Source organism: Gavia stellata, chromosome 5 (assembly GCF_030936135.1).
Source record: "Gavia stellata isolate bGavSte3 chromosome 5, bGavSte3.hap2, whole genome shotgun sequence".
NCBI classification, from domain to species: Eukaryota; Metazoa; Chordata; class Aves; order Gaviiformes; family Gaviidae; genus Gavia; species Gavia stellata.
Window position 1 is genome coordinate 59,343,822 of NC_082598.1, and position 14,230 is coordinate 59,358,051.

The window sequence follows — 14,230 nt, forward strand, 5'->3', positions numbered from 1 at the left end:
ACAAATACATGCACTAATCTATATCTGCTCAGGATCCCACACAGCATTCAGTCAGCTGTAGAAAAAGCAGATTATTTTTAATGTTAGTACCACATATGCCATCAAATGTGGCCGTGTTTTTATTTCCTCATCCCTAGCAGGACCCATCCCTCGAAAGTGAGACTGCATGAATGTCACAGCTTCCTTCCCCTTGGACTACAACAGCCGATACAACAGAAGAACAAAAGCAAAGCTGACTTTCAGCCTTTTGATTGTATTTGTAAGAGGAGGAGTAATTAGAAATAAAAATGCACCTTGCTGTGATAATGAGGTGCGTTTGTCCTACAGCTGGATTCCAGATTATAGACATGGAGCACTGATTGCTAATTTTATAAAATTGTCTGGGCAGCAGGTCTCTCTTCTGAACTTGCATGGGAAACTTTTATATCACAAAATCTACTGCAACTGGAGTTTTTCTGCAACAGCTAGTACTTTAAGGTGCACAAATGGCTGTCGGGTTTTCTTCTGTTCCTTGTTAAGTTGTTTTCCCTCTTTAAGTTTTGACAGCAATCTGAAGACAGCAGGAATACAGTATTCATGGTGTGATTATTTGGCAATAATTGTAGTACAAATTATACGCATATCTTTGCTGTGAATCGCATAATAAGAACTTGAGAAGTTTCCAGGCAACAAAGACTTTTCTCCTACTCTTTCCAAATCGAGACAGGGAATATCCAAAATATACAGGATAGTGAAAGAGGAAAAAAGCCCCAGCCCAAGAACATGGAAAATGAGTGGTTGCAATCACCACGTGGGAAAACAAACTAAGAAGAAAGGAATGTATTTCCCTCCCTTCTGAACGCTATTGCAGCAGAAGAGCTCCTAAAGGAGAGCGTGGTACAAGCGTTATGCTGTGTGCCCATTTTCTGGCTTTCTGCTTTGCAGCTATAGAAGTTAAAAATGTTGGGACAGCGGTGAACCAGCATCCCAGGAGAGCTTGTGGGATGCCCCTCGTCCCCTCCGCCTTGGCTCGACCAGGAGCTGGGGGCAGAGGCCATCACCCCCTCCCAGCTCCTGCAGCACCACAAGGGAAGCTGACGTTGTCTCAGCACCCCGGTGGCCTGAGGAGCTGCCTCGCAACCCCAAACTCCTCCTTTTCTTCCTTATCAATCTTTGTTGATTTGTAACAGGGACAAACAGATTCACGCCACTTCAGTGAGCGATGCGAAATTAGGTGGAGTGCGGTACGAACTTTTTTTTGGCTTCAGCTCTTTGACAGAAGTTCTGTGTTCAGTGCCATAAACCTTTGCATCCCACTCCAGTGACTGCCACTAGTGTTTGTTTCTCCTCTTTACCCTTGATTGCCTTTCCCCATGACACAAACTTTGTCATGTTAAAACATCTGACTCGAGCAGCTTTACAGTCCCCTTAGCGCTCAGGCAGGTAAGGTGACGTGGTACGATCCAAGAGGTACCATGTGCCTTGCAGAAAACGACGATGCGTTTGTTGCTACCTGCTTGAGCAGGATATCTTCATCTAGCTGAAATGCCAGGGGCAAAGTCGGCATTTCTGCACGGTCTGGAAACCCTGCAGACAAAAGCATTGCTAATACAGAGCGAATTTCAAGCCCCTGAGCCGCGTTGGACTTGGTATTGATCAGATTCATTGTACACATACAGCCACCTCCTTCCTTCTTCAGAGCTGACTGTCCAAGTGTCACTGGATGGCCTCCATACCTGAATAGACAGGGTACAAATTTAGTGCAGGTGCTGTAAATCTAACATGTGAATCAGTCTTGACCCGCTGCTCTTTGGACTCCCAGTGATGGCAGCTCTGCCAGCTCCTCCCTTTCCTTCTCCCTGTGCCCAAGGTACATGGATTCACCCGGTCAGTCTACCCGGACCTAGCGCAGGTGATGGACTGTGAAGTGTAACCTTCTATTGTAAAAAAGTGACTGAAACCATTCCCCAGCCCACCGCAGGTTCAAGCTGAGACTATAACACAGCCCCATGAGAAATAATCAGGTGAGAATTTATATTCTGTATTTCTCTATGTAAAAGCAAGGGAGAAGATATTAATAATTTTTAAATTAATGATTTATTATGTATAGCAAGAACGTATGTCCATTTCCAAAACTTTGGTTAAATGATAGCATTTTTATTAGTAAAATGCTAACACTGATGCACATTTGGAAGCTGAATACTGAGGCACAATTTCATGCTTATTCATACCAATTAGTCCACTTCTGTGTGAATAAAGATATTGACTCAGTCACTTGCTAGTACAGGACTACTTGCTGTATGGAAGGATCCTTACTGTTTAGTGTGGAGATCCAGTAGTTACCATGCTATTTTTTCAGTATTGCAAGTTGTTATCAATTGCTTTTTAACGTAAGTCCTTTTAAAACCCTTTACAGTTGCATGGTTGTAAAGACCAAAGAGGCACATTGGACTGTCTGGGATTTTTAGAAAGCCAGAAATGTTCTCTGAACAACTTTTAACGTTTAGACAAGAACTGTGAAATACTCCCTGTTCAATTTGCATTCTCTGGCCAACATCGTTTAGCCAGGCAAGGTGGCAAATTCTTGTTTGTGACATTGTGAGCCTGAAATCTGGCGATTCACTCACTGTGTATCACAGTGGAGCCTCAGTGAAATGGGGTGTGATGATCAGCCCCCAAAATACAACGGTGTTGTTACGTGTAGCCTGATGGCTAAGAGTTAACTACTGGCAAGGTTATCAGGGTCTCACAGAGGGGATCTGCCCTGGGAAAATTAAAAAAATCTGAAGATTCAAAGCGACATGTTAGAATTAGATGAGAAAAAATAAAATTGTAATTTTAAGTCAGTTTCTGTGGTAGGGTGGAGTCAAACTGGGAGTGAGTGATTTCAGCAAGGAGTCCTAATATTGCAAGCGCAGTTTTATATACTTCTTCGCTAAATGAATGGTGAGGTCATGGTAATGTTAAATAGAATAGCCTGTGTCCGAAGTACCTTCGGTGGGGAGCGATGGGGTCTACACATGTGCCTACGTGAAGGATGGTATTAGAAAGACAGTGTTTAGACATTCAGTGGGGATATGACTGTTGTGCACGCAGAAGGTTATCTAACGATTTGAGATGAAGCATGGTTTGAGATATGGGGATTATCCATTTGAGAGCTAATATGTTATCCCCTGTTTTCTTTTTATGGGACCGGGTTACCTTTCCTATGTGAAACCACATATTACAAATGTACTACATATTCTGCTGAAATACAGTCTTAGTTTGTGTTCTTTTCAGAAGCCTTGTGTCTTTAAAACTGGCTGCCTGAAGTCTAAAAATATATTCCTTGGAAAGAGAGAAAAACACAGAATATATTTAGAAATACTTAAATATAACTTCAAATACTTTTCCCATTCATTAAAAGTTTGCTTGACCCAAAATGTCAGGACCCACCAGTGTGAAAAGCAAGAGATGAATATCTCTTGTATCACCTTTCCACTGGTGTAAGCCCCAACTTTGAGCCTGCTGGAGCAGGAGGTGTCTGGAGTTAATCCTGTAACTGCAACTGCTTCTTGCAACTCAGCCTCGGTGTATTTTGAGATTTAAATCCACAATTGAGGAGGAAGAAGGAAACATTCATGATGATTTTTTTCCATAGCAGCTGTTTGCAACTGTTAACATGCTTGTACCTTTAAAAGTAAATCCTGGGGGAAAGAGAGACTGAGAGGCAGATTGCAGTTCAAGTGCTGAGACGCGCACAATAAACGTAGTTAAATTCAGAGGTTTCTTAGATAAATATGTCATTGGTAATTGAGAGAAGAGGGAAAACTGTGTAAAGAGATTTGCATGCACACTTTTGGCTCTCCTTGGGATACACGGTGCACCTGCTGAACACAGAAAAATAACCTTATGTGCAAAAGATGGTTACCTAACCATCAGTAAAAAAGCAAAGTTGTATCTGCAGATAGTCTTATAAAGGAAAATCAGTATTTTCCCATTGGAGAACACACCTTTGATTAATCAGAAATATTCAGCAATTATAATTTAGAAAACTGTCTGAAAATATAGATGCGTGTTTGAAATCAAGTTAAAAACAATGGTTTTAAAATCACATATTTAATTTGTTAGAAATGTTGTGGAGATTGCACATAACTTTTGCATTTCTGAAGTTAGCTAGGATTGGTGAAATATGCCTGGGGTACACTGTGCAATCTAGCCTGTTGGTGGGAAAAGATTCTTTTCCTTTCTTAATCTTGAGTATCATGAAGAGTAACTTTTGAAGAATGTGCCCAAAAATCTGAAGGGAAGGCATATAGACAGATTGCACCCTAATTTTTTACTGATTGCTGTTATTTTTATCAGAAATTTTTATACATAAGGTTCTTATTGTCCATGTAGAAAAGGGGAGGTAGAATCAATTTCCTCTTTAACATATTGATAAACAACTCCAGATATAGTGGTAGGGGGAGGAGGAAACTACATTTACCTTTGTGTGACCTATATAGGAATGCTGGAAAAATTAATTCCAGAATATTACGGCGACATTCCTTTAAGTTGTGGATATGATTTACATAGTAGGTCTTCTTGAGCCGTCCAGCTTCTTTCATCTTGATACTGTAAATTGCTTTCATTCCCCCCCCCCCCATCTGTATGCTTGAGGTATTGTTGTGATAAATTATGGAGGTACAGAACTGAAAATGGTGTGTAGATTGTCTAAGAAATTGAGTGCAGTCAGCCTTCAAAGTGGTGGATGATGTGCTAAAACAGCTACCTTCCCCTGGTCAGGTCGCACATGTCGTCAATGAGCAGCTGCTTTTAACTTTGCCTTTTGCCCAGAGCACTGAGAGCAGCTGGATTTATTGAATTAATAACTGCTCCATTTGGGGTGTTTTGTTTTCCCATGACCGTGAAATCTGGCTATAATGTTAGCAAAGTGTAAGACAGGTCTCCTTCACCAAACAAGGTGGTGTCTGTCTTGTTATTATATAGTGCTTAATCCGTAAGGCAGAAAATAATTGGAAAACTGTACCTGTGGGGGAATGAAATGTTTCTTGGTAAACAGAGTTAAGAAAAAGGAGAGAAGCACATAAAAATGAGGTAGGTGATACACACATGCCAAGTGTGATTTTGAGGACACTTGTACCAGTCCTCAAATTAATCGCTTTGCTTGCAATGCTTAGTAGTGGCCTCGTTGAATCACCTGATATATTCTAAACAGAGTTAGAATGTTAGCAGTAGTGGTCAAATAAACAGTTTCTGGGCTTTGCACCAATTTTTTCTTCTCAAGGCTCTGGATTTCATGAGGCTGACTGAGAAACGGTGGCAGCGTGTTATGCAGATGGGGACGGGTGAGCCAGTGGCCTCCAGTTCCTCTGACCACACAGGCGTGAGGGATGTGTCCTACCCCAACTTTGGGCCAATCCCACTTAATAGGTTTTTGTTTGGGGTTACTATAGGTAGGGCTCGCTCCTTTTCTTGAAACAATACATGAGGTAATGCCTTCAGGTTTTATCAATCACAGCACATATTAGAGTAATCATTCTCATGTTACGGTTAGTCTGCCATGCTGAAAGTGTTGGAGTTACCTTATTATTAATGCAAAAAAAAAAAAGAAGTAATACCTATGGGTGGAATTGTTTAGCTGTGCTCTCAGGATAGCAAAAGAAAAGAGAGAGGAGGAGTTATTGGGAACACATACCTCCATGTGAAACCTCTTGTGTGCCCCAGTTATTGTAAGTGGAGCCTGGTATCAAATCCTGATCCTGTGTCTTCCTCAGCATGGAAAAGGGGAAGTCCTGAAGCACTTTAAGCCTTGCTGACTTGGCTTCCTGCAAAAGGATGGCATGAGCTCAGGAGAAATGGGATTGCATGCCAAGCTGCCATTTCTAACCGCAGCTGTACTCATTAGCTAAGCATAGACTGTGCCCACCGAGGAGGTGTGTGGCTGCTGTAGCCCTGGCAGAGGCGATTTACAGATGCCTTCAGCGTCCTAAACACTCTTTGGGAAAAGGTGGAGGAGATCTGACCCTCTAGAGCTAAAGAGCTGCATCCCGTTTTCAAAAGCTCGCCAGTCCTCGTCATACCTATCCTCCTGAGGGCTGGCACTGGTACGTGCCAGCCTGCCGCCGCATCTTTTAATTCTGAAGACTCTCCCTTGATGAAATCTAAGGTTTTACTAAAACTGTGCCATCTCATTTCTAGCATGGTGAAATTAGCTGGGCTTTACTCTTTAGCTTGCTCATGTTCCTTATGTGGGTTTTATGTCTCTGGACTTTCAGAGTTCTGCAAATGGATTTAAAAAATATTTATTTTGGTTTATATGATATGTATAGATTTATGTCTTTATTATGGAAATTACTGCCCTAGTAATTTAAAAATGTACAACTCAGGAGTAGAAAAGGTCATTTTACCCAACCGATTCTCAAATTGCTGCAGAGGTAGTAAAAGAAAAAAAAAAAAAAGCACTTTGCACAGACTCTGTCTCAAGAGTCTGGCTTCTATGCTTAGATATTTTCAGAAATGAGGCGTATCACAAATGTTACGATGTGCCAAGTATTTTCTTTAGTTGCTTTTAAATTGTCACAGAATATGAGAGTGATTCAGGGTGTTTCATCCAGAAAGTCAGAGAGTTCAAACTCCAAATGGGAAGAAAGGCAGTTTGTTCACAAAGCAGCGATCCAGTCTGCAAAACAATTACCAAGAAACTTGAGAGTGGTTAAGATGAGAAAACACAATAACTTGTCTCCTGGTTTTGTGTGCACTTCTTTGTGGGCAAACAGCTCCATCATCAGCTCCTGCTTCTTATGGAAACAACCTTTTATGTAGGTTTGACATTTCAGGGTTAAAGAAGTCCTGCGCCTCCTCATCCAGAACTTGTTTTACTCTTTTCTTTTTCTTCAGAATATACGGTATGTACTCAAGATATACAAAGCATGCCCAGGAGTGGTGTGTTCTGCAGATCAGCACCTTCAGCTTGTGTTCAGGTGCCTAGGTAGAAATGCCCAGTTAGTGTTTGCCTGTGAAAGGTTTTCTTTTAGAGATGCATATTTCTGAAGAAGCTAATTCTTGAGTGTGAACTGCTCTGACGATGGGATGAGATCACCTCTTGTCATATTCTGTGGTGGTCAGCTTCCTTTTCTGCAGACTTGGTAACTTTTGTGATGATTGAAGCCAAGGGTGCAACAGCTGTTGCCTTCAAAGCTTGGATCCATCTCCAGAGCAGCTTGATCCTGCACATTAAGTGAGGAGAGGGAGATTTGAGAAAACAAGGCACGTTTGTATCATTAAAAGCTGAATTATAAGGCACGGGGGGTGGAGGAGTGGGGAACTGGAGTAAGTGAGGGATTTTGCATGTTGGCATTTTCTAATTAAAGAGCAGTTTGTTGTGTAGAGCATTTTAACAAAAGACTCTCCTTGGAGCAACCAATGCACTGGCTATTAGGATATTTCTGTGGAAAGTGGAAAGCTGAGGTTCAAGTCCAGGTCTGAATTAGGCCCCTGAGGGGAATCTCATAGTGCTCAGGCAAACATTTGAAGCACTGAGCTATTCTGGGATAAGTTTTCTCTTCCCTTTCCATTCTCTTGCCCCAGCCTTTTTCTCCTTCCAAAATTTCCATTCAGGAGGTGAGAACCCTTTCTTGAATGAAACATAATAGGAAAACGGTAATTTCTGCAGGAAAGTTACAAGCTTGGTTAACTAGTGTTTCCTAGTAAAAAACCACTTAGCTCCAAATTTCTCATTAAATCTCATCTGTCCTCCTGCTACCTCATTCTCTATAAAATACTCATCACAGTTTTTCTCTCTTCTCTCCGCTCACATGCCCATCGGACTCCTTTTTGCAGTCCCCACCTTTCCCCCCTCGTAGTTTTCCATCGCGTTGGCTTCCAGCTCCAGTGGCTTCTCCCCACCTGCACAGGGAGCGGTAACGTGGAGCAGGAGAAATGCTGGTGATGCCCTGCTCTTAGCTACAGTACCTGGCAGCAGCCCTGGGGAGGAGCAGCCCTTTGAGAGAAGATTTGAGAAAACGCTTCCAGGTCACCCTCGCCCTGGGTTTGCATCCACCCTGTCTTTTGTGGGGGTCAGAGTGAGTTCAGGAAGGTGAAATCTTCAGAGTTTTTACTTTGAAAAAACTCTTAAAAGTGGAAGCTATTTTTACTGAGACTGTACTGAAGTGTGATTTTCTTTATTTTTTATTTTTCCTCACAAAGTTTTACGATTTGGCCAACTGAAGGCAGTTTTGAGTAAGTGGTAACAAGTCATCCCTGCTTTGAGCATAGAGGCATTCCTCCATTTCAAAGACAAGAGGCAAGATCTGGAGATGTTTTCCGGAGTAACTATGTCAGTGTGGAAAATGTTATCCTTGGGAGTTAATTCTGCAAAATTACAAGCAACGTGAAAAGAAGGTCTAGTAGCAAGAAGGATGTAGCAGCTTTGGGAACAGGCTGAACTGCTTGCCCTGCCTGTAAGAACGTTTGTTGCTTATCATAAGTCTATTGGGCAAAACCTTCACAGTGGAAGTCCAACAAAAAGAAATGTGAGATATATATATTACTTAAAAAAACAAAAAAAGGCGCATCTGTGTGCTAGATCAAAATTGGCAGTAATAATAATAAGCAGCGATAGGTACACCTTGACAGATGCAGAAATTTATTCTGTTAAACCCTAAGAACTTTGAAAACACCCTCATAAGCTTCTTCTGCTTTACCTACATAGAACAATCTGTCCTGAAGAAGAGGTTTTAACTTTAAATCATCTCTCCCTTTAAATTTCTAATAATTCCTAGACCCAGACTGCTCAGCTAGTTTTAGTTTCCTCTTGGATCTCGGTCAAGATAGGCAATCCAGAAACAGGTATCCATTAATATAACTAAAAATGCGCAAAGTTATCTTCAGGATTGATGTTCTAAGGGGATCTTTATATTGCTTTTAATTTTATGTGCTCAATTTGCTCTTCTCTGCCAGGCTGCAACCCCGAATTTAACTGTGCAGAATGTTAAATGGCAAAAATATTTGCCATTTCCCTTCTGCAGCCAAGCTGACACACAAAGATACTGAAACCCTGCGAGGACTCTGCACCTCTCTGTAGTCTCATTCTTCTGGACTGGGAGGAAGCAGAAATCTCACAAGAAAAACTTTTCTTCTGATTTACCGAGACAGTACAAACAAGAAAAAGCAGTGGTGGTTTGGGTTATGCCTCATATTATGAGACTGAGAGTCAGATCCAGCACTGGCTGATCCTGCCTTGATTAATGGACATCACAAAACTCTTGTTTATTTGGGACCGAAGCAAATTGTTTGGCTATGAAGTCCAATGTGACCTAAATCTGGACTTTAAGTCAAACTATAATTGAGCCCTAAAATTGCTGTGGACTTTCAAACGCTGATAGCATTGATGGAGTATGAGGGAGCTCAGCTCCTTCAGTGGTGGTGTTCTGTGTCTTGCCAACACTGCCTTTAGTTGAATGAATTGCTAACCTAAGCAGAAGCCAAGAAAGTGATTTAAGTCAAAATTGCTGAGCCTGTCTCTTCTGTAGCTTTCGCTTCAAATACTTCCAGCATAGTGTTTGATAATTTTTTTCCCCCCAATTTTAGCATAATGTTTGGACTAGGTAGGATGCTTTGCATATTAATTAACAGCTGATTTTCATGGCACCAAATGGATTATTTTTAACTATACTGTTTTCACTGAAATGAAACAAATCAAACCAGCATCATTTAATGGTTGTTTTGTGCAAGGGAATGTGCATTCACCTGGTCTGCTTGTGTTCTCCCTGGGTTTGATGCTTTGCCAGAAAAAAAGGCACCTAAAAGTGTTTTAATCCTTTACAGTTACATTAAAATGATGCGGCTGTCCGGCTGATAAATTGACTCCATTGTATCTGTTCTAAATTTATATAGCTAGCAAAGTTCTGCGCGGTCATAAATGATTTATCTTTTGTATTTGGAGTAGAGTCATAATCATTCACTCTTTTTCAAGTCTAGTTTGGCAACTTTATCTCACTTGCAGTTTGCATTTCTGAAAGTGGAAATATATTCTGCAGCTTTTGATGTGTTGATTGGTAAGAAGGTAAAGACAGCTGCACACACGTCTCCAGAGACTCAGCTCAATGGCTAAATGAAGACCTCTAGTGCTTTCTTGTTAGCCAAGATAGATCTACATCCAGATGAACCACAATTAGTCAATAGTGAAGGCTATAGGTTCATGTGATCAGAAGCCACAAATCAGTTTTCCCTAGGACTTAGTTATTGGCAGATAGCGCCTCAGGCTATGCCTTGCTGCCGCTTGCCTGACTGTAATTTTTCCCCTAGTGAAGTTTTTAAAGTCACATACTGAGACTGGAGCAGTGATCTCCTGACAGCAAGGCTGTCACTGGCCTGTCAAATATCAATTGCTTATCAAACAAATTGTCTGCTACTTTAATGTACCTGGCCCCTCGCTATTAACAAAGCTTAAAACGCTGCTGGTTTCTGTACTGCTATTTACTCTGTTGGTACCTATCCGCTTACCCGCATACCCCCTTATTTTGACGTGGTGTGGGCCAAATCCTTCCTTCCTGCGGCGCTGATGGAAACACACCAAAATGATTTACAGCCAAGGTCAGGGCGTATCGTTGTGAACTTGTGAAACCGTGTCAGTAAACCAGGAAAGAGCCCTAATTCCTGCTGGAATCTAAACCCTGGTCCAAATGGGTTTTGTTTCAGAAGGTTTGGTTAATGTATTTGTTTGCTCGGCCAGCCTCGCGTTGCACACAATTTTGCATTTGGTTTTGGCTAAAATTAGAAGCAAAAATATATTGTGAGGAAATTTCATTTGAGGCTTTTAGAGAACTTGGGGAGTGGTGGGGTGTAAAGCCACACAATGCTCACACGTGACAGCTAAATATGATTCCCCAGTTTTATGGGTAGCTAAAACGAGCCTCGGAGAATCTGCGTTACTTCCTCACCCAGTGAATGAGATGCAGAGTTGCAGACGGAGCCCAAAGGTTTTATCATCTGCCCCTATTTGTAGTTACCAGCCAGTCTGTCTCCTCTGTAGACGATTTACATGCCAAAATGGCATCCGCCGTGGCTTCTGGGCAGCGCACTAGTTGAATCCAATCACACCTTTCTCATTGCTGCTCTGCAAATAAAGGAAAAATTAAGGCCAGTAGAAGTAAAAGTAATTCTTCAATGAACTAAGCATATAAAACGTGCTTTAAAATTTCCAGCACCCTGCAGTGATGGTGATTAGTTAAAGAAACACCACAGCCTTGTTACTCTCACGTCTTTTAAAACCTTTTTACATTACACAAAGATGGTCTAAGAAATTAATTAAAATGTTGGACAATAACATAATCAGGGATATCTATATTTGCAGTCTTTTCTCTGTGCTTGCATACATCTTTTATCTGTCAAGTACAGCAAATAGCTAATTAGCCCCCTTTTAAGTGCTTCACTGCTTATATTGGAGCTATAGTCATGCCCTAGTGGGATGGTTTCCAGGAAACCTGATATACGTTCTCGGCTGAAAGAGCGTATGCCTATTTGTAGGCTGTTAAAAAACTGGTAGAGATTAAAAAACGCTCTTTTAAAAAATTCAGTTGTTTGTGGTCCTCGGAACACATCTGTTCTGTTGGCATTTTAAAGACAGAGCAAGCCAAAATCCAGAGTCCCTACGTGGCTCCTACACAGCAAAATTCTTGCCCATGTCAATCAGGGGGTTACTAAATATGGGCTGTGGGATATCACCTAATGTGTTCCCTAAAAGGTAAGTTTTTAGTATGATTGGTATGACTCATCATGTTAAATTCTTGCTTTTATTAGCTCATTTTCTGCTTGGGCAAAAGCCCAGCATAGTCGTCACTGAACTAATATGCACTTATTTTGACGAGCTGCCTTGAACGTATTAGCTAGTTAATGTGTTACACCACCGTGCATTAGTATTACAGTAGTAAATCTGACAAATTAATCAAATCACCTTAATTTTACATAATGATCAAGAAAAATGTACTTACAGGTTAAAGCGATGTTGGGAGATTCCACTCCCTCCTCTTTCTGCATTAAAATCTTTACGATAGAAAGGCCTCATTGAGGGTTACTATAACATATAATGTCACATGCCATCTCATGCTGACCACAAAAATAACTCAAGGCGCCACTCTGCTGCAATTAGCAGCTGTAAGATTATGATGTTTTGACACAGGTGAGGCAAAAACTTCCAATCACAAACAGAGCGAATATATGGCTTATACAACTACTTCCTCACAAAAATACCATCTATTATTCATACGACAAAAACTTGGTAAGAAAAGGACTTTTTTCAGACAACCGAAACTAAGTTCTGCCACCAATTTGCAACGTGACAGCAGAATTTGACCACTGTTATTTAAGGATTTCTACCAGTCTCCTTGCCTTCTGAGTAAATATGCTTGCGTCCGCTGCTCTGCTTCATCAGAAGGTATCACTTATGGTATAAGATGATTAAATACCAACCTTTGTTTATCTCCCACTATCTTTTATAATTACGAGGTAGACTCTATCCCCCTTTATTCCCCAAGCAGCATTTTACTCCCAGTGGTGTGGCTGAAGATACACTGGGCTACTTATGAAGTAGAATATCGTATATTTGAAAATAATAATCACATAGCTCTATGTTTTATTGGCCCGGTGAAAAGGCATCTTACAGCTATCAAGCAAGTATTTTCTATGATAGTTGTTTGAGATGTGACTAGTATATAGGCTACACAGCTTTTTAAGTGTAACTTGGGAGCAGATCATTATGTTAAAAAAGTATAAAAAGGCAGTAGATAGTAGCCTCATTCTTCCTTTCTGTGCAAGTCTGGTTTGCAAGACTTGGCATTTACCTGATATACAACCCTATCATACCTTTTGTCTAACGTTTAAGTAGTTTATTGGGTTTTAAAGAAGCTGGAATTTGCAGCTACGTTAAAAAGAACATAGGGCTAATATACCTGCCAAGTTTCTTCTATAGTAAAAGCCCTTACACACGTCTAGGAGCATTTCCATGGTGCATAAAAATAAATTTCATTTTGGTTTGCCCTGCTCCACAGATTTCCAGAGGATGTTTTCCACCTGCTGAGTTCTGCAGGAAGAGGAACATCCCTGTTGGAGATGTGTTCCCCGGGAGGGGGGTGCCTGGGTACGGGGGCTCTGTTGCCCACGCTTGAGGCTCAGGAGGTCTGGTCCTGGTCTGAGCTTTCTGTGCGCCCTTTCCTTGGCCAAAAGGGAAGGAGAGATCACAAACCTGCAGCCTCGGTCTTAGGGGAGGCTCGTAGGAGGGAGGGTATCCGCATTGCACTCCTCGACATAAAGTAACTCAAGCGCTCACTGGGGGCAGGAGATGGAGCCGGGACATTAAAACCTCCGCTCACCACCGTTACCAGTGAATTGAGTTGCCCTAACCGTAGTGTTGTTTAGTGTAAAAGTTTTGCTAAACTTTCCCGTTCAGCAGGAAAGGCTGCAAAAACCAAACCTGCAGGCCCAGAGCTCTGCTGCTGGCCGGCAAAATGGGAGACGCTGGCCTGACTGGATGGCTCCAGGCTGGATTTTTGGTTTCTGAAAAAGGGATAATAACCGTCCTTTGCTTCACAGAAGTGTCACGAGTTTAGATAAGCTAAAAACTTTGAGGTGCTTGTATTCTGTGGTGAGGGGGAGAGAGGGTAGTTGGCAGAAAGGGTAAGTGCCATACATCCATTAAATAATGTGACCTCCACCCTCCCTCTGTGCTTGCTTTCATCTACGTACATGAGCACATACATAACCATACAAATATACCTACCCAGATAAAAGTCTGCATCAGCTTTGGTCCTGTTCTGTTCACTGAAATGGGTTTTTTGAGCATGATGGGTTTTAGCATTAAAGTGAATGAATGAAACTCTATACTTCAGCAGCATCGGTAGGAGGGAAGGGAGCAGGAGGGGTGTTAGAGATAGGTAAAGTGCACATAAAACTGGATAATGTCACCTGCTGCTCCCCATCATGCAACTTAAGAAATGTTCAGGAATTTACAATGTACAAATGTTCTGCTTTGTAACTACTGAATTTCACGGTTGCATATTTGCCACTTGTGAATTTGTAACTGGATATTAGCAATTTCCAAATGGCTGGGATGTTTGTGCACACATAGTATTTGAAAAAGTGTAGTAAATATATGAGATAACCTGCATATTCACTGCAGAGGGCACAAAAGGAAACAGAAATGCTAAGAACTGTCATGCAGCAAGCTATTAAACTGGAACCAACCACATTAAATATGCAAGCATGAGCTGAT